Raw genomic sequence first — 22,465 nt, 5'->3', positions numbered from 1 at the left:
CTCGAAGCGAGCATGATAGGCATTGAGCTCATCTGATAGGCTTGTGTCACTGGGCAGCTCGCAGCTGTGTTTCCCTTTGTAGTCCGTAATAGTTTGCAAGCCCTGCCACATCCGACGAATGTCAGAACTGGTGTAGTGGGATTCAATCTTCGTCCTGTATTACCGCTTTGCCTGTTTGATTGTTTGTCGGAGGGCATAGCAAGATTTATTATAAGCGGCCGCTCTACCCTTTAGCTCATTGTGGATGTTGGCGCTAATCCATGGCTTCTGGTTGGGGTGTGTACGTATGGTCACTGTGGGGATGCACTTATTGATGAAGCCAATGACTGATGTGGTGTACTCCTCAATGCCGTCGGAAGAACCCCGGAACATATTACAGTCTGTGCTAGCAAAACAGTCCTGTAGCTTGGCATCTGCGTCATCTGACCACATCCGTATTGAGCGAGTCACTGGTGCTTCCTGCTTTAGTTTTTGATTGTAAACAGGAATCAGGAGAAAATAATTACGGTCAGATTTGCCAAATGGAGGGCGAGGGAGAGCTTTGTATGCGTCTCTGTGTGTGGAGTAAAGGAGCTCTTTTTCCACTGGTTGCACATTAGGTTAATTATGTGAAACAGATTTAATTTTCCCTGCATTAAAGTCCCCGGCCACCAGGAGCGCAGCCTCTGGATGAGCATTTTCTTGTTTGCTTATGGCATTATACAGCTCGTTGAGTGCGGTCTTAGTGCCAGCATCAGTTTGTGGTGGTAAATAGACAGCTATGAAAAATATAGATGATACTCTACCTCAGGGGAGCAAAACCTAGAGACTTCCTTAATATTAGATTTCATGCACCAGCTGTACTTGACAAATAGACACAGACTGCCACCCCTTGTCTTACCGGAGGCAGCTTTTATATCTTGCAGATGCATGGAAAACCCAGCCAGTTGTATGTTATACATGTCGTCGTTCAGACACGACTCTGTGAAACATATGAAATTACAGCTTTTTTTGGAGAGACACACAGGAGGCTTGGCTCTGGGAGAAGGCACAGAACTCACCAGGCTGGGGAGACATGCAGGAGGGTTAGGGCTTAGCACAGGCACAGTACTCACCAGGCTGGAGAGTCATGCAGGAGGCCTCTTCCTTGGCCGAGGCACCGGATACACTGGGCTGTGGAGGCGCACTGGCGGTCTCGAGCGCAGAGCTAGCACAACTCGTCCTGGCTGGATACCCCCTGTAGCCCGGCAAGTGCAGGGAGCTGGAACAGGCCGAACTGGGCTGTGCTGGCGAACCGGGGACACCGTGCGTAGGGCTGGCGCAGGATAACCTGGGCCGAGGAGACGCACTGGAGGCCAGATGTGCTGAGCCGGCACGCAAACCCAACACCTCTCATCACCCCGAGAACACCATCCCCACAGTGAAGCACGGTGGTGGCAGCATCATGTTGTGGGGATGTTTTTCATCGGCAGGGACTGGGAAACTGGTCAGAATTGAAGGAATGATGGATGGCGCTAAATACAAGGGAAATTATTGAGGGAAACCTTTTTCAGTCTTCCAGAGATGTGAGACTGGGACGGAGGTTCACCTTCCAGCAGGACAATGACCCTAAGCATACTACTAAAGCAACACACGAGTGGTTTAAGGGGAAACATTTGAATGTATTGGAATGGCCTAGTCAAAGCCCAGACCTCAATCCAATTAAAAATCTGTCGTATGACTTAAGATTGTTGTACACCAGCGAAACCCATACAACTTGAAGGAGCTGGAGCAGTTTTGCCTTGAAGAATGGGCAAAAATCCCAGTGGCTAGATGTGCCAAGCTTATAGAGACATACCCCAAGAGACTTGCAGCTGTAATTGCTGCAAAAGGAGGCTCTACAAAGTATTGATTTTGGGGGGGTGAATAGTTATGCACGTTCAAGTTCAGTTTTTTTCTCTTATTTCTTGTTTGTTTCACCCCCAAAAAATGTTTGCAACTTCAAAGTGGTAGGCATGTTGTGTAAATCAAATGATACAAACCTCCCAAAAATTCCAGGTTGTAAGACAACAAAATAGGAAAAATTCCATGTGGGGTGAATACTTTCACAAAAGTATTACCGGTGTGATCATATAGCCTACCTCAAATTTTGAAAAAATATCCCGAACAACAATGCATTGGCAGGTAAATTCAAGCAAAGCCATTGATCATTTATTGGGCCTATAGCTTACTGCACAAACCTCATTGCTACAGTACTGTTTTTAATTGGTTAATGTTGCCTAGGCTTACATTTTAAGTCATGTTAATAAAAACTCCTATTGGTAGATCTCGGCATGCATTTTGACTCAGTGTTGGTGACCACTGATCTAGAGCATCCCAAAACATGTTCAACGGATGACATGTCTGGTGAGTATGAAGGCCATGGAAGAACTGGGACATTTTCAGCTTCCAGGAATTGTGTACAGATCCTTGCGACATGGGGCTGTTCATTATCATGCTGAAACATGAAATGATGGTGGCACGATGAATGGCACGACAGTGGGCCTCAGGATCTCGTCATGGTATCTCTGTGCATTCAGCTTGCCATCGATAACATGCAATTGTGTTTGTTGTCCTTAGCTTTTTACTGCTCATACCATAACCCCGCCACCACGGGGCACTTAAACGTTCAAACGTTGGCATCATCAAACCGCTTGCCCACACAACGCCATACATGCTGTCTGCCATCTGCCTGGTACAGTTGAAACTGGGATTCATCCGTGAAGACCACACTTTTCCATTGTGTCAGTGGCCATCGAAGGTGAATATTCTCCCACTGAAGTCGGTTACGACACCGAACTGTCGTCAGGTCAAGAACCTGGTGAGCATGACAGGCATGCAGATGAGCTTCCCTGAGATGGATTCTGACAGTTTGTGCAGAATTTCTTCAGTTGTGCAAACCCACAGTTTCATTAGCTGTCCGGGTAGCTGGTCTCAGAAGATCCTGCAGGTGAAAAAGACAGATGTGGAGGTCCTGGGCTGGCGTGGGAACACACCAGCAAATTCTCTAAAATGACGTTGGAGGTGGCTTATGGTGGAGTAATGAACATTCAATACTCTGGCAACAGCTCTGGTGAAAATTCCTGCAGACAGCATGCCAATTGCGCACTCCCTCAAAACTTGAGGCATTGTGTTGTGTGACAAAACTGCACATTTTAGATTGGCCTTTTAGTGTCCCCATCACAAGGTGCACCTGTGTAATGATCAGGCTGTTTAATCAGCTTGTTGATATGCCACACCTTTCAGGTTGATGGATTATCTTGGCAAAGGAGATGTTCTCACTAATGGGGTCGTAAACAAATGTGTGCACAACATTTGAAAGAAATCAGCTTGTTGTACGTATGGAACTTTTGTTTCAGCTCATTTGACTTTACATGTTGAGTTTATATTTTGGTTCAGTGTCGTACAAAGTCAAATGGATGTGAAACATTTCTTCAGAATCTGCAACAGAGTTATATCTGAATCAGGTAATGTAACAGCCTATCAAAGACACTATTGACTGGATTTCAATATGTAGTGAAAAAATGCATATTATCCTATCTTAGTCATGATATTCAAAACTAGACGGAGACATTGATGATTTGGGGTGGTTAACCCAAAAAAGGATGATTAGGGGTGAGGAGGAGTAGAGTTGGGGGTTGCTTTTATCCCCAGGAGACCCGTACGGTGTCAGGTTAGTGGCAATTGACAGGTGATAGTGCTGTAGGGAGCTTTCAGGTACCACTATGAGGCCTCACTTTGAGTTATGCTTCTCAGTCACTGTCTGGGTTACTCATTGATCTAGACAATGGAGCCCCTTCTGAGTTACTCTCTCTCTCTTTCTCTTCTCCCCACTCCCTTTCTTCTCCCTCGTCACAGCTCAGTGGGTTTGTCTCCTCTGTTCAGCGGAGTGAGACAGGGATGTGTATCACTGCTCACAGCATTTTTCTCTCTACTCAGCTTCGAGATATTCATATATTTTGCTAAACACTTTAGGTATACTACGCTAACCTCACAACCCCACTTGTAAGGACTAAAATCTCTATCTGTCAGCCTCATCCACACGGGGTCTGTGTATGAACAACGTCCGAAGGTGTCCTGTCTAGGGCACTGTCCAGCAGGGTTGGAGTCCATTTCTGAAGACTGGCAATTCTATTCAGTAAATTCATGAAGTAAACAGAAATTCTGGAATTCCATGGCTTCCTTGGTTGATGCTGACAGGATGAAAAGGCACAGAAATTATGGGGTTCAGAAGTGACCCTGAGGAACATATTTTTGAGGAGAAGTGATGCTTGTCGGATAATGGGTCTGAGATACGAATGAAATGAAATTCACCAACGACAAAGGAGTTTAGCGAACAACCAAACACGATGCAAACAAAGAAACACAATTGTCTATCAGACAAGGACAGACAAGGACAGACATCAGAAACAGAGACGAATATGGAGAGTGACAATTTATTTATCTATTTTTTGCGGAAAAAGATTTACAGTATTTCATTATTACATATGAGGATATTTTGTGGACTTTAATATTTCATTCGAGTTCTACACTCTGTTCCGTATACAGGCCAGCACCAGTGCAAAAAGACGGACATGCTCTGCAGGTAGTAACATCAAACCACTGCAAGCAAAGTGCAAATGGGAAACGACAGCAATTTCCCCCAACAAAGTGAGGACTGGCGGTGAAGAGAGGGTGAAGGAGAGAGAGAGGGAATGGGAGAGCTAGAAGGAAGGAACAGAAGATAGAGTGATAGAGAGAGAGTCAGTGAACAACATTTGAGGGAGATGATTGTCAACACTTTTCTGAGTGTACAATACTCTAGCGGGGTAAGTGAGGTGGAAAAGAATCATATCCAGAAACATAATAACATAACTATGATCTCTTTGATAGAAAAAATAAAGGTTATCACGAAAAATATACAGAGCAAATTCCCCGCTTTTAAATTAACACTGAGAGTGTTATATTTAACATGGTTCCAATATCTATACATTACACATTTTTCAGTGTTAAATGACTCCTTTGTGTTTCCAACTATGCCTTGCCTTCAGAGTGAATTGTTGAGTTACCTTCCATGACTGTATTTGTTAGTGAGAGAGACATGGTTGTTGCATTCATACATTTGTTGGTCCTGTTGCATTCACCAAGTGAGATCCTAAGTGAATTTTTAAAATAAATTCTTTAAGACAATACACATTTCATTTCAATACACAATACACAAGGCCTTATTTTGAGGGCCTAGGTTTACCCTTACACAGTGGCTGTGTGTTAACAGACCATATCAGACCTGAAAGTCACATTATGCTGGCTTGCAAAGAGATGTGTAACTCCTATCGGATTCCAGGCAGGGAGAGTATATGCAACAACTTGAATTTTTATTCACCAGTAACCTGCATTTCGAATGACTATCATGGTAAGATAAACTGATAACTGACACTTCCTAAACCATCTAAACTGGAACAACAATTTCAGTAACGGGTGCAATATTTCCAACTAACAGATTGGTTTAGTTTAGAAAAATGCAGGTTATTTATATTTGTATTGCATTTTTTTAAATCAATCAATCAGTGTACATGCAAAAACATAGATATTGAAGCAAACTATTTTAAAACGCAACCTGCAATAGAGTATTCTGGGAAATATGATAATGATGGGCACGGTTTTTGTCCAACTCTGGTTATTACCATCAACACGGTGGTTCTTTTACACCCGGTAACACTGAGCAATTTGCTGTAACTGTGAAATGGATATGTAATGCCACGAGAATGAGAAATAGCTCTGAGTGAAAACAAATTGTCATCCTTGAATATAGAACACACTGAAGAATAAAACATATTCCAATCCCATTTTAAATCACAATGAAATAGCCCAAATAATAAATGTATGTTTGTCTCCCCCAGTCATCAGTTCCTGGTGAGGATTTTAGTCTAGGATGATATTGTTGTGCCACTGTCTGCTGCTCTGCTTCCAGCCCCAGGCCTTTTCTAATGTGCCCTGTCATTAAGAAGATACAGACACACAGCAGCAGGAGAAATTACACTCCAACAGAGACAATGAACTGACAAACTATGCACATCACCACTCTATGGAAAATATGCACCTATATAGAAACACATCAACATGTTCATTTATTTTAGCTACATAAAACAGAATTACAGGGTAAACCAATAACGGATTGTTTTAGGATGTTTTTATCATATGGAGGCCATTGCCTACATTATGTTTAAGGTTTGATCATGCTGAAAGTATATGGAGGTTCACTAAATATAAATGTTAAAGAAGACATATTTCTGACCACATCTGTGGTTTCCAATGTTTTCCCCGCTCAATGTTTTGTCATGCACGGCCTAGGCAAAATTCCCCCCAAAAAGATTTGTATATATAGGCCTATTGTAGGCTATACACTATGGAATGTGAACCCAACTTGAGACTTCTAGAACATTGCTACAAGCAGTACAATTCTCAATTCCATTTTCTATCATATCAAGAATGAAAACTGATCCCCTCCCAGCATCGCTGCCTGTCCATCCATGAAGAGCCTATAGTACGTCAGCTCCACTGTCGAGAATGAGCTCATTATATAGGTGGAACCCTTTCAAGCGCCTTCCTAACCCTCACCACCTAAGGTTCATGATGGGCGGTTCATGCCAATCATCTTCTCTTGGCTCACAGAGTGGCTTCTGAAAGGGCCTGGTGAAATACAGACTCCTCCTCAACCCTCTGCTATCCAGGCGTGTGTGTCCACAGCGAGCTAGCAGTGCCAGGTTGCATTAGAAGCAGGAATATGTTTCTCTCAGCAGACCATATGGTATTGTGAACTGATGTCATGTTCATGGTTGTGTAGTGTATGGAAATGGTCTAAATTAATAAAATCACGAAGGCGATGGAGAAAGGGTCTGAGAAAAAGACCGGAGGGAGGATGGATTACGGAGGATGGACACACTAAAACTTGGCTGGCAAATGAGTGATATTTGACCTGCTTCAGAAGTCAAAGTTTCTCTCTTGAGTTGTATTAGAATGAAAGAGTTGTGTACAGATGGAGGAACATTTTGGCAAAATTGAACAGATATAGAGTTTCTTTTAAAAAACGCTGGGAAACATTGAGGATACATTTAAGGTACAGCTGTTACTATTTTGGAAAAAGTTCACGACGAGCGACAGCAGTTGAAATAAAGTGCAGCATATTCCATAAATTACAGCTAATCCTCTTTGGCTATCATCTATAGTTACACAGAATTAGCTTTTTAAGACAGAATCAGGGTGAAAATGTTTTCCAGAGTTCTGTCAGTTCCTTTTTAAAACAGGCCCGTAAAACTCTAGAAACACATGTTGCTTAAAATTACATAAATAACAACATGTCAATGTAAATAACAACGTCACAAACATTTCAGAGATCTTTCTCCTATAAACTGAGTGAGTCGGTGAGTTCTTATAAAGTCTAGGCCTTGCAGATCCAGGTATTATAATTACAGTAGGTAGGTAGTTCTATTGAGACAAAGTTGACCTGATCACAAAGCCCTCCTCTATTGTGGCTCTGTGAATAACACAACACAAGGGCCTTTCTCATTTGTGTAAAAGTCAATCCTCCACTCTCTCTCCTCCGTGACCCAGAAAGCGATAAGTGGTCAAGTGTTCGAGGAGATGTCAATTCGTTAGTAGGCGAACGGAAAAGGGTCCAACCCACCTCGATAGCCTTCTTCTTCTTCTTCTTCGTGTGGCTTTCCGACAGACTAGACACTTTGTTGAGTATTGCTGCTTTTCACAGTTTGGAAAGTACATTGCACATTTGTTCACAAAAAAAGGGAAAAAAAAGGAAATTGCACTGCCATCTAACCCTATATACTGTATATACAGTATATATAGTATACCACCATCCTCAACACACTCCACCACCCCTTCCCACAACTTTGGCCCCAAAAGATCATACATCAGGCCATAGACCAGGGATAATGGAAGCCCCTCTCAAAACCCCCTGTAGTACTTCTGCACTAAAATCTCTGATACCCAAAAACGTCTCTGCTGCTGCCACAACCAATTAAATCTTCTGGGTCTTCCGTTCCTGTGGCGGTCCTCATTAGAGCCAGTTTCATTCTGGCGCTTGATGGTTTTTGCGACTGCACTTGAAGAAACGTTCAAAGTTCTTGAATTGTTCCGTATTGACTGACTTTCATGTCTTAAAGTAATGATGGACTGTCGTTTCTCTTTGCTTATTTGAGCTGTTCTTGCCATAATATGGACTTGGTATTTTACAGAATAGGACTGTCTTCTGTATACCACCCCTACCTTGTCACAACACAACTGATTGGCTGAAAAAGTATTTTGAAGGAAATAAATTCCCCAAATGTACTTTTAACAAGGCACGCCTGTTATTTGAAATGCATTCCAGGTGACCACCTGGAAGCTGAGGGAATGCCAAGAGTGTGCAAAGCTGTCATCAAGGCAAAGGGTGGCTACTTTGAAGATTCTCAAACATAAAATATATTTTGATTTGTTTAAACACTTTTTTGGTTACTACGTGATTCCATATTTGCTATTTCATCGTTTTGATGTCTTTACTACTATTCTACAATGTAGAATTTTTTTCTTAAAAAAAAAACTGGAATGAGTAGGTGTTTCCAAACTTTTGACTGGTACTGTATACCATTTAGTAGACACCTTTATCCAGAGCGACCTGGCTACATGGTAGTGGAAGCAGATCATAGAAACAGGATTACAAAAATACATAGTCAATTACAGGGTTATTAATAAGGTGTTTTCACAAGTTCCAATGAAACAAGTAGAGGATTCACATGAAAGGCTTGTGATTGCAAGTCTTTGCCTCATGCACAAGATCCATAGACAAACAACAGTAGCATACCTTAATCAATCAGCAATTGCTACATCCATTTTTGCACTTATACATTTGTGATATGTAACCATTGATTCTTGAAGAATCTAACCTATAAATGCCTCATGAGCTTAGTTCAACTGTCATACCCTATCAGAACCCCATACATAAGCTTGTTTTACTCCAATGTTTGTAAACAAATAAAATGTAAACAAACACAATACAGCATCAAAACATGGTTAAAACAATAATTTTTATATCACGGATTGTCAATCCTTGCATCTGTAGCTCTATAAATTTGAGAGTGGTTACATTTCTCCAGCCCCATCCCTCAGCTTTTTACCAAAAGAGGAGCAGGGAGGACATTGTTATTGTTTCTACTGCTGATAGTCACTCTAAGAAGTTAAGTTGCAGGTTAAATACACACCAAAATATGTTACAGATACTATAAAAATGTCACATCACTCAGACAGTTATTGAATACACAGCATGCAGCACAGCAAACAATCAATCAAATGTATTTTTCAAAGCCCTTTTTCTATCAAAATAATAACCACAGTGGTTATAGAGGGTGAAACAGTTCAACACCTCAGGAGCAAATGTCAGTTGGCTTTTCATAACTGAGCATTGATACGTCAAGACAGCAGGTCCGGGAGAGAGGGAGGAGAGGGAGTCGAAACAGCAGGCAAGGGACAAGGTAGCACGCCAGTTGAAACAAGTAAAATCTGTGGAAAAACAATTCCACTTCGATTCCCTTTATGGATGTGTGTATCATTGAATTCGCTGTTGAACGGTTTGCTCCTTCTCCATTTTCGGAACACCACCCCTCTCCTCCAATGTGACCGCTCTCTTTGGGAACTCAAGAGAGTCCGCTGGGATGGTCTTAGAGCCAGATATACGTTACACAAATCATAGTTCTGATTTTACACTAAAATATATCAGTACCTCTGGCTTCCTGATGGCCACCAGCTGTTTCCTCACACCTTGGTCAATGTGTCAGAGGTCATATCCATGCCAGATATCAGCATGCGAGTCCCTCAAGTGCACTCTCACACTTGGATGCCTGTCAAGGGTTTCAATACTGACCCATGGACCTGTTAGTAATAATGGTTTTATTAATATCCTAAAAGGTACCTACGTCCTCTTCATACATTCACCAAAATCACACTTACAACCCTTAGGCTAGCTGCAAATTACATACTACCATTCAAAAGTTCGGGGTCACTTAGAAATGTCCTTGTTTTTGAAAGAAAAGCAATTTTTTTGTCCATTAAAATAACATACAATTGATCGGAAACACAGTGCAGACATTGTTAATGTTGTAAATTACTATTGTAGCTGGAAACGGCTGATTTCGTATGGAATATCTACATAGGCGTACAGAGGCCCATTATCAGCAACCATCTCTCCTGTGTTCCAATGGCACGTTGTGAACGTCTGTTCCACCTGAGGCAGGGGACGAGGAGCACGCAGGATTTCGCTTTGGACTTCCGGACCCTGGCCGCAAGCGGGGGATGGAACGACAGGGCCCTGATCGATCACTACCGGTGCAGTCTGCGCGAGGACATCCGTCGGGAGTTGGCCTTACTGAGACACCACCCTCACGTTGGACCAGCTGGTGAACCTGTCCATCCGGTGGACCTGTCCATCCAGCTGGACAACCTGCTGGCCACCCGCGGACGCCCAGATCGGGGCCTGTCAGTTCCATCCCCCAGCACCTCCGCTCCGACGCCCATGGAGCTGGGAGGTGCTGCGCTTAGGGCAACCGGAGGAGGGGACATTCCCTGCACCATCTGTGGCCGCAGAGGGCACACTGCTGGTCGGTGTATGTGTATGTGTTTATTAAATGTCCTGAGTTTTCCCTGCATTCCCAGCATAAGGCGCTCGTAGATTCAGGCGCAGCTGGGAATTTTATTGACCGTTCGTTTTCCCATAGTTTAGGGATCCCCCTTGTTCCTGTGTTCCTGTGGATATGCCCTTCCCTGTACACGCCCTAGATAGTCGACCATTAGCCTGACGCTAATTAGGTGATTCCCTAATTCCCTGATTAGGGAGGCCACCGCTCTACTAGACATGGTTACGCAGGAGAGGAGAGAATCAGTCTCTTCCTTATTGATTCTCCTGCGTTTCCCGTGGTGCTGGGCCTACCCTGGTTGGCCTGTCATGGCCCCACTATTTCGTGGCAACAGAGGGCTCTCAAGGGGTGGTCGCGAAAGTGCTCAGGGAGATGTGTAGGGGTTTCCATCGGTGTGACTACGGTGGAAAGTCCAGACCAGGTCTCCACCGTGCGATCCCCTCAGAATATGCAGATTTGGCCTTCTGTAAGAAGAAGGCGACTCAATTACCAACCCATCAACGGGGGATTGTGCGATAAATCTGGTAGACGCAGCACTTCCCAGGAGTCACGTGTATCATCTGTCACAGGAGGAGACGGCGGCTATGGAAACATATGTCTCCGAATCCCTGGGGCAGGGATACATTCGGCCCTCCACTTCACCTGCTTCACCTTCTTTTTTGTGAAGAAGAAGGATGGAGGTCTGCGCCCGTGTATTGACTATCGGGGTATCAATCACATCACGGTGAGGTACAGCTACCCGCTGCCTCTCATCGCCAGTGCGATCGAGTCAATGCACGGGGCGCGCTTCTTCACAAAATTGGATCTCAGGAGAGCTTACAACTTGGTGCGTATCCTGGAGGGGGACGAGTGGAAGACGGCATTTAGTGTCACCTCAGGGCACTATGAGTACCTCGTCATGCCGTACGGGTTGATGAATGCTCCATCAGTCTTCCAGGCCTTTGTTGACGAGATTAGCCGGGACCTGCACGGGCAGGGTGTTGTGGTGTATATCGACGACATTCTGATATACTCCGCTACACACACCGAGCATGTGTCCCTGGTGCGCAGGGTGCTTGGTCGATTGTTGAAGCATGACCTGTACGTCAAGGCTGAGAAATGTCTGTTCTTCCAACAGTCCATCTCCTTCCTATGGTACCGCATTTCCACGTCAGGGGTGGAGATGGAGAGTGACCGCATTTCAGACGTGCGTAATTGGCAGACTCCCACCACGGTAAAGGAAGTGCAGTGGTTCCTAGGGTTTGCCAACTACTACCGGAGGTTTATCCGGGGCTTTGGTCAGGTAGCGGCGCCCATTACCTCACTGCTGAAGGGGGGACCGGTGCGACTGCAGTGGTCGGCTGAGGCGGACAGGGCTTTTGGTCACCTGAGGGTTCTGTTTACCTCGGCTCCCGCGCTGGCTCATCCGGATCCCTCTTTGGTGTTCAATAGTGGAGGTGGACGGGTCCGAGGCTGGGATAGGAGCCGTGCTCTCTCAGTGCTCGGGTACGCCACCGAAGCTCCGCCCCCTGTGCCTTCTTTTCGAAGAAGCTCAGCCCGGCGGAGCAAAACTATGATGTGGGGGAACTGGAACTGTTGGCTGTCGTCAAGGCTCTGAAGGCGTGGAGACATTGGCTTGAGGGGGCGAGACACCCTTTTCTCATCTGGACTGTCCACCGCAATCTGGAGTACATCCGGGTGGCGAGGAGACTGAACCCTCGCCAGGCAAGGTGGGCCATGTTTTTTACCCGTTTTGTGTTCACCCTGTCCTACCAACCAGGTTCCCAGAACGCTAAGGCACGCACTGTCCCGGATGTATGACACAGAGGAGCGGTCCATGGATCACACTCCCATACTCCCGGCCTCTTGCCTGGTGGCACCGGTAGTGTGGGAGCTGGACGTGGACATCGAGCGGGCGTTACGTACAGAGCCCACTCTTCTCCAGTGTCCAGCTGGGCGTCTGTACGTTCCAGCTGCTGTCCGCGACCGGTTGATCTATTGGGCCAACACGTCACCCTCCTCTGGTCATCCTGGCATCGGTCGGACAGTGCGCTGTCTTAGTGGGAAGTACTGGTGGTCCACCTTGGCCAAGGACGTGAGGGTTTATGTTTCCTCCTGCTCAGTGTGCGCCCAGTGCAAGGCTCCCAGGCACCTGCCCAGAGGGAATTTACAACCCCTACCCGTTCCACAACGGCCGTGGTCGCACCTGTCGGTGGACTTCCTGACGGATCTTACTCCCTCACAGGGCAACACCACGATCCTGGTCTTAGTGGATCGGTTTTCTAAGTCCTGCCGTCTCCTCCCTTTGCCCGGTCTCTCTACGGCCCTACAGACTGCGGAGGCCCTGTTCACTCACGTCTTCCGGCACTACGGGGTGCCTGAGGACATAGTCTCTGATCGGGGACCCCAGTTCACGTCCAGGGTATGGAGGGCGTTCATGGAACATCTGAGGGTCTCGGTCAGCCTCACCTCAGGTTTTCACCCCAAGAGTAACGGGCAGGTGGAGAGAGTAAACCAGGATGTGGGTAGGTTTCTGCGGTCATATTGCCAGGACCCGACCAGGGGAGTGGGCGGCATTCATCCCCTGGGCAGAGATGGCCTAAAACTCACTCCTCCACTAATCTCTCCCCCTTCCAGTGCGTACTGGGGTATCAGCCGGTTCTGGCACCTTGGCATCAGAGCCAGTTCGAGGCTCCTGCGGTGGACAAATGTTTTAAGCGCCTGGAAGAGACCTGGGACGCCGCTCATGTGCACCTGTAATGGGCCGTGAGGCGGCAGAACGCGAGCGCCAACCGCCACCGCTCTCGACCCAAAACCTGCCCATCCGCCTACCCTGCCGGAAGCTTGGCCCGTGGTTTATGGGCCATTCAAAGTCCTGAGGGCACTGAACAAGGTATGCTACAGGTTACAGCTTCCCCCAGATTACCATATGAATCCCTCAATCCATGTGTCTCTCCTCAGGCCGTTGGTGGCTGGTCCACTCCAGGAGTCTGAGGTGCGGGAGGTTCCTCCGCCCCCTCTGGACATCGAGGGTGCCCCGGCATATGCCGTCCGAGCCATCCTGGACTCGAGGCGTTGGGCGAGGGGCCTTCAGTACCTCTTGGAGTGGGAGGGGTACGGTCTGGAGGAGAGATGCTGGGTGCCGGTGGAAGACGTCTTGGACCCTTCGTTGCTGCGGGAGTTCTACCGTCTCCATCCGAATCGCCCTGCGCCTGGTCCTCCGGGTCGCCCCGAGGTCGGTGTCGGCGTGCTGCTGGAGCCGTGCGTCAAGGAAGGGTACTGTCACAACTTCCGCCAAAGTCGGTCCCTCTCCTTGTTCGGGCGGCGTTCGGCGGTCGACGCCACCGGCCTTCTAGCCATCGCCGATCCACTTTTCATTTTCCATTTGTTTTGTCCTTGTCTTACACACCTGGTTTCAATCCCCCAATTACTTGTTCATTATTTAACCCTCTGTTCCCCCATGTTTGTTTGTGAGTGATTGTTTATTGTATTGCGGTCCGTAATTGTGGCCTTGTATTTATTGACGTGTATGTTGATTATTTGTTTGAGTAAAATTGCAACAGTACTCATATCTGTTGTCCTGCACCTGACTCATCCACACCAGCTACACACAGACGCATTACAGATGGCGATTGCATCATCTGTGGAATTATTGGGGCGGTAAGAAAATTGGAGTGGGTCTAGGGTGACAAGGCGGGTGGTGGTGATATGATCCTTGAATAGTCTCTCAAAGCACTTCATGATGACAGAAGTGAATGCTATGGGGCGATAGCTAAGGTAACTGAACTTAATGACTCTCTTGGGAACAGGAACAATGGTAGCAATTTTGAAGCATGTGGGGACAGCAGACTGGGATAGGGATTGATTGATTATGTCCGTAAACACGCCAGCCAGCTGGATTGCGACATGAATTGCCACTCCACTTTGTCTCTATACTGATGCTTTGCTTGTTTGATTGCCTTACGGAGGGAACTACACTGTTTGTATTCGGCCAAGATGGAGCAACACGATGGAGTCATGATCAGATTTGCCAAACAGAGGGCGGGGGAGGGCCTTGTATGCATCGTGGAAGTGGGAGTAGCAATGGTCGAGTGTGTTACTCGCTCGTGTACTGCAATCGATATGCTGATAGAATTTGGGAAGCCTTGTTCTCAGATTAGCTTTGTTAATTCAAATCCCCAGCTACAATACAATTTTCAATTTTGAACATAAAAGTTATTAATAAACATATTAGGCATATTTGGGCAATCTTGTTTCAAAATGTTGAAACTAAATACGATGGTTCATTAGATCAGTCTAAAACTTTGCACATACACTGCTGCCATCTGGTGGCCAACATGTATATTGCACCTGTGCTGGAATAATACATTATGGCCTTTCTCTTGCATTTCAAAGATGGTTAAAAAAAATACAAAAGAACGATTGTTTTTTTCTTTGTATTATCTTTTACCAGATCTATTGTGTTATATTCTCCTACATTCCTTTCACATTTCCACAAACTGCAGTTCTTTCTTTCAAATGGTACCAATAATATGTATATCCTTGCTTCAGGGCCTGAGCTACAGGCAGTTAGATTTGAGTATGTCATTTCAGGCAAAAATTGAAAAAAAAGGGGCTGATGTTAAGTTAGGGACTGGACATTAGTGATTAATATAATCGGAAGCGGTCGGTGGTGTGTGCGCATCCGAACCCTCACTATAAGACCACTCCGGCACCCTCTCCTCCGACGGCGTTGTTTTGGGTCGGCCTCTGGAATAAGTTCAAAGTTAAGTTCACCTTCACCTGGGAGGTGCAGACAAAGGATCTTCTTTGGGAAAGTCGTATTCCTGGTTATAGTGCTGGTTGTGCTGGTAAGTTGATGTCTCTCTGATATCCAATAGTTCTTCCCGGCTGTATGTAATAACACTTAAGATTTCTGCGCTAAGAATATAAGAAAAAATACATATAAAACTAAATACTGCACAGTTTCCTCAGGACTTGACGCGAAGCTGCCATCTCTATCGGTGCCAACTTACATGATGATACCTGCTCGACATCCTGGCTCATGGCAGACATTGAACAACTTATCAATGACTATGTATTTTGGATCTTGCACACACTCTTCGATAGTATATCTTGGCTCGCACTGTGATGATTGCGATTCTGAGCTCTCAGGTTCATACTGTTAGTTATTGTCTTCACTGATCTCAATCTCACTCTACGTCAGCTCCATCTGTGGCGTATAGGGGCAAGACTCGGTTTTCTGCTGATGGTCGTGAGTGCAATCTAGCTGGGCCCTGAGTTCTTTATTGATAGTCCCGGGGGATGTCTTCTCCACCACAGCACAGGAACACTCTGGCACCCAGGGGTCAGTTTGCCATGCTGTACTAATCATTCTTTCCTGTTGGTACAAAATAATTAAGGCATCTATTAGGCTATAGTTATATTCAAGAATCACTGTATATACTGTATATTGTCCATTTTATATCCAACGGAACCTAAATATATTTAACATTTTAAAATGTAACCTGTATTTAACTAGGCAAGTCAGTTAAAATCAAATTCTTACATACAATGACGACCTACACCACCAAACCCAGATGACGCTGGGCCAATAGTGCTCCCAATCATGGCCGGTTGTGATACAGCCTGGATTTGAACCAGGGTGTCTGTAGTGATGCCCCTAGCACGGAGATGCAGTGCCTTAGACTGCTGCACCACTCAGTAATCCAATTCATCAGTTGGAGTTAACTTCTTGCCGCATGGATCCCTTTTACGGGATCATTTTCGTAAACAACCGCTGAATTGGCAGCGCGCCAAACTCAAAAATAATACTAAAAATATTTATAATCATGGAATCACAAGTGAAATATACCAAAACACAGCTTAGCTTGTTGTTAAAACCTCTTGAAGCTAGGGGGCAGAATTTTTATATTTGGAAAAAAAACGTTCCCACGGTAAACGGACGATTTCTCAGGCTCAGATATTAGAATATGCATATAATTGACAGATTAGGATAGAAAACACTCTAAAGTTTCCAAAACTGTCAAAATATTGTCTGTGAGTATAACAGAACTTATTTTGCAGGCAATAACCTGAGGAACTACAACCCGGAAGTGCTTTAAAAAAAAATCCTTGTTCCATTGCTTGCCCCTCGTCCATTTAAAGGCGTATCAACCAGATTTATTTTCCAATGGCTTCCTCGGGCTGTGACCAGGATTTAGACATAGTTTCAGGCTTTTATTTTGAAGAATTTGCGAGATTTATTAAAACGCGTCAGTGGATGACCAGGGGTCCTTTGATTGGTTCCTGCGCAGGAGAGATTTGGCTCGACATTTTCTATCTCTGTAGAATTTAACAGTTTACCGTATGGTTGAAATATGATCGATTATATATGTTAAAAACAACCTGAGGATTGATTATAAAAAACCTTTGACATGTTTCTACGAACATTACGGATACTTTTTAGAAATTTCGTCTGCCCTTCAGTACCAGAACGAGATTGTGGTTTTCTGAACATAACGCGCAAACCAAATGGCGATTAACCCTTTCACACGTACCATCACACGGGTGTGATCGTTCTACAGTGGTCCCTGAAGCGTACGATCACACCCGTGTGATTAGAACACTCATTTAGAACGCTCGTTTAGAACGGCCAGTTTCGAATGACGCAACAATCAGCGTTTGAGCTGGCCACACTTTTTTCAGAAACTATTTACACAAACACAGTCCTTACAAAGTTATGTCCAGAATGTGAGCAGTTTATTTTTGGATTCAATGTTCAGATATTCACAGAAGTATATATAGCATAACACAATCATCCTAACCGGAAAAATGTAGGCTACATTTGTCCTAGCGCTAACTGAGGAAAGATTGACCCAACACAAGCAGTCATATTTTCTAACTCTCGGGTGACATAAACTACAATATGAATTAGCTAATAGCAATTACTATGTATAATTAATCACATCACGGGTGAGCTCACCATTGATCGAAATAATTAGGTAAAACACTTTATAGAAATCGAAAGTAATCCGATGATTAGTTTCAGCGCGCAGCCATGCATTTCTCCTCACAGAAACCGAAGATAATAAGAGAAGACGAGATGAGTTTGGTCTGTTTATAGTATGCATGTTGAAGGGGTGTGTCATCTACCGTCGTTCACATTACGTGAAACCCAGAATGCATTGTATGTCAACAAACATGGCTACACAGCTGGATTAGCTTAGCTCATCATAATCAGTACAACCTTCAAAAAAAGTATTTTACACACATAATATGTGCCCATTACAATCTGTGCAAGAATCGGAATGCATGATTTGTCACCTAGAATTGAAAACATGTGAATAAAACCGTAAATACACAAATAATTGCCACACGAAACATTTTCTGATAGTGATTTATTGATACAAGTGGCGCGTGCCGGTAGTCAAACACGTACCCTCTCACTCTGAGCCATTCAGTGTTGTTGTTTATGTATGTAGCTAGTGAGCTAAGCTGTAGCATTAGCWATGTCTTTCAAAAGGAGACAACTCACAAATGTGGAAATTCTGGAGATTTTTTTAAATTCTGACAATGAGTCTGAGTATGAAAGTCAGGAATCAGATTCTGACACTGACAGTGACAGTGACGAGCTGCCCCCCAACCTTGTAGCCATTGAGAACCCTGAATCTGAATTTCCCTTGTCCACTGACGAAGTACCAGTTCCCTTTGAAGATGCTGGTGGTGATGGAGGCAGACCGACAGTGGATGAAGTACAGGAGTTCTGTGGTAGCTGGAAGGCCACCAGTAATTTCACCCCTCCTGGCCCTGCTGTTTGCTTTGACGAGTCCCAGTCTGGAGTGCAACGCCTCTTGCCATTTCCAACTGAGGCAGAGTGCTTCAAGTTGTTTCTGACAGGGGAGCTGGTGGGAGACATAGTAGAGGAGACCAATCGCTATGCCTTGGAGCTACAGGAGAAGAGAGAGCCAGGAGTGAGGGGGAAACTCGCTAAATGGGTGACAACCACAATTAGTGAAATGTATACCTTCCTGGTGACAGTCCTCCTCATGGGGATAGTAAAGAAGACTCCCTAAGAGAATACTGGAGCACAGATCCTAGTTTGCAACTCCCTTCTTTGCCACCCTCTTTTCCAAGACCGCTTCCTAGTTCTGCTGCGATGCCTGCATTTCGTCAACACATGCTACTGCCATCTTAAGTGACCCGTTATACAAAATAAGAAATGTTCTAACCAGCCTGACATCAGCATTTGGTCGGTCTTTGTGCCATACAAGGACCTATGCATTGATGAGTCCCTGATGTTATGGAAAGGTAGGCTGGCGTTCCGTCAATATATTCCCTCAAAAGGCACAGGTTTGAGTCAAGTTCTTTGTCATGTGCGACGGGAGACAGGATTTGTCCAGGATATTATAGTTTACAACAGGGTCCACCACTGACATCAAACATTATGAGGGCTTGGGTGTCCGGGTCCTGTAGTGATGCCATGCTGGCTCTCATCTCGGCAAGGGACACACTTTGTACGTGGACAATTGGTACAGCAGCCCACACTCTTCCAGCATCTGCTCCTCAACAGCACAGGGCCTGTGGCACAGTCAGGTCGAACAGGAAGGGGATGCCGGCATTCGGATGCAGGAAGATGCAGAGGGGAGGTGAGTTCCAGGAGAATGGTCAACAGCTGCAGTAAAAGTGGCATGACAAAAGAGACGTCCATGTCCTCTCCACTGTCCATACAGCAACCATGTCGGCCACAGGGAAGGTGGACCACCTGACGGGAGAGAGAAAGATCAACCAGACTGTGTGTTGACTATAACTCAAAATGGGCAGTGGATAAGGCAACATGATAAACAGCTTTGTGGAATGCACTCGGAAAACAACAAGTGGTATAAGAAGATATTTTTCCATCTGATCGACACTGCTGCCCTCAATGCAGCATAGTTCACCGCCAACTAACAGTGAGATGATTACTAACAAGCTATTTTGTAATTGGATGTACAGTTCACATACAAATCCATTATGCAATTATAGTGACAATATCTCACCCACCTACCCACTGCCTCATCATCCTCTAACTTTCTTCATCCTCCCCACTCCCTCTTAGTAATAATTACCTACCAAAAATAAGAGAACACTAATGAGAGAGCTGCTGGAGGAGCACCACACCCTTGGCGCCCATCCACTGGGGTCGTCTGCTGTAAACAATCCCTACGCCTCACTGCACGGCATTTCCCTGCAAAGTCCCTCAAACTGCTGCTCAAGGTAGTCGCACAAGGAGGCACTGCAAAGTCTGCCTGTCTGGCACCAGGAGAAGTAAGCAGAGGAAGATGACAAAATACATGTGTTTAGCTTGTGATACACCTCTATGTATTTCACCATGCTGAGGAGTATCACATGCTCAAGCATTATTGAGCATATCTGCAGCAATAAGTGACTGACTGCCATGATACTATGCCTTCAGAGTGGGGGGGGGAATGCAGTTTTTTCAGTCACTGCATGAATATTAAATATGGGTTATGCATATTCAGTTTTTTGTCCTTAGATAAACAAGTGTTGAACCAACTACCAATACTGCAATAAAATAGACGACTATTACATATTGCATATGTGTTTCCTTGCTGGTTTTCCAGTAAGACTGTTAAGAGTGTACGCTAGCATACAAAAGCTGTCCTCATTCTTCTGCTCCAAAGATGTCCAGCTCCAGTTATGATATTGGCAAATAATGTTTGTGGTTTCTGAAAGTACAGAAGAAAGAGGAATTATTAATTAGAATACAATATAAGGATATAGCAATAAAACAATACTACAAAGAAGTAACATAATAAACACTGCTATAAAAAATTGTTTATGCATTGACAAAATACAAATTTGAGTTATAACAGTAAGAAACTAACTTTGAGCTCCACAAGGGCAAGGCAGGGCAGAACAGATCTATGCTGAATAGACCAAATAAACAACCATGGTCATATTTTTATTATTTAACTAGCAAGTAATTTAAAAACAAATTATTATTTACAATGATGGCCTACACCGGCCAACTCGGACAACGCTGGGCCAATCGTGCACTGTCCTATGGGACTCCCAATCACAGCCAGTTGTGATACAGTCTGGATTTGAACCAGGTGTCTTAGTGACGCCTAAAGCACTGAGATGCAGTCCATAGACCGCTGCGCCACTCGGAGTCATAAGTCAGGGTAGCTTCAAAATACAACACAAGCTAATAGTTCTGACGCAACTAGCACTGTTTTACAGAGCTAATAGAATGTAGCTACATAAGCACGATGACTATAACACCATAAAGTTATAAAATGTGTAACTTACCTCACGTGTCCCGTTATAAGGAATATATTATGATCCATACATACAGTGAGCTACAGCAGAAACTATTATAACGTAATAAGCACTTACTTTGATTGAAACACAGCCTGGATTGAACCAGGCAGTCTGTAGTGACGCCTGTAGCACTGATGTGCTGTGCCTTGACCGCTGCGCCACTTGGGAGTCATAAGGCCATGTAGCTTCAAAATACAACACAAGATAGTACTTCTCTGACACAATTACATTGTTTTACAGAGCTAATAGAATAATGTAGCTACATAAGCACGATTGACTATAACACCATAAAGGTTATAAAATGAGTAACGTTACCTCACGTGTCCGCGGTTATAAAGAATATACACAAATATATATGCTCCATACAACAGTACGCTACAATAGAAACGACTACAGAAACTATTACAACGTAATAATGCACTTACTTTGATAGAAACGCACACATTTCCAAATTATTATTATTAACGAAAACAATGACTGCAATGAGGGAACAGATAGAAATGTGAACACGTGTGCAGATCATGTTCTGACGGAGATGAGCAAATGTCTGCAGACGTGAACTGCACAAACAATTGGGAGTGCTTGGGGGAATTTTGTCCATGTCAGAAATGTCCCAAACATTTTATTGTCCGCAAAAGTAAAAATGACAATTTTATGTGAATGAATGAGGAGCGGAACACACCTAAATTCAAACTGATTTTAGAAAATAAAAACTTGTTAGAAAATAATTTGAAATGAAGTGAAACAGCCTATAAATATAAACAGGCTGCGTGCTTTGGTTGAGGCAGCGCGGCTAAAATGTACTGTTACGTATCAATCACATTCTGGAATTGAGAGAACATTCTAACATCACGTGCATAAAAAAACTCACGCTGGGCGACCGTTAGAGATATTTGGAACTCACGCATGAAAGGGTTAAAGATTATAAAACTAATCTTATAAAACTAATCAAAATCTGACACCATAGTGGATTAACAACAAGCTAAACTGTGGGTATTATTTTACTTGTGATTCTATGATTATAAATATTTTTGTATTATTTTTGAATTTGATACTTTTTGGAATTTGTGTCTGCCTTTCAGGGCCGGAACGAGCATGTGTTTTCTGAACATAACGTGCAAACGAAATGGCGGACTTTGGTTATAAAACTAATCTTTATGAACAAAAATAACATTTATGTGTTAACTGGGAGTCTCGTGAGTACAAACATCCAAAGATTATCAAAGGTAAGCGATTCATTTTATTGCTTTTCTGACTTTCATGACCAAGCAATTAAGGCTAGCTTTTCTAGCAGTGACAAACGTTGATTGCTTTCGCTGTAAAGCATATTCAAAATCTGACCACGATAGGGAAGTAACCTTTCTGAACCACCCATCCCGATCCGGGATAATTGTAATCAGAAACGCTGACTAGCATAGCGTAGCATAGCGCCACAGGTAAATAATATTACTAGAAAATATTCATATTCATGAATCACAAGTGCAATATTGCAAAACACAGCTTAGCCTTTTGTTAATCCAACT

The sequence above is a fragment of the Salvelinus sp. IW2-2015 genome, linkage group LG24, assembly GCF_002910315.2.
Source record: "Salvelinus sp. IW2-2015 linkage group LG24, ASM291031v2, whole genome shotgun sequence".
Classification (NCBI taxonomy): domain Eukaryota; kingdom Metazoa; phylum Chordata; class Actinopteri; order Salmoniformes; family Salmonidae; genus Salvelinus; species Salvelinus sp. IW2-2015.
The sequence above is the reverse complement of the archived record's forward strand: the minus strand, read 5'-3'. Positions refer to the sequence as shown.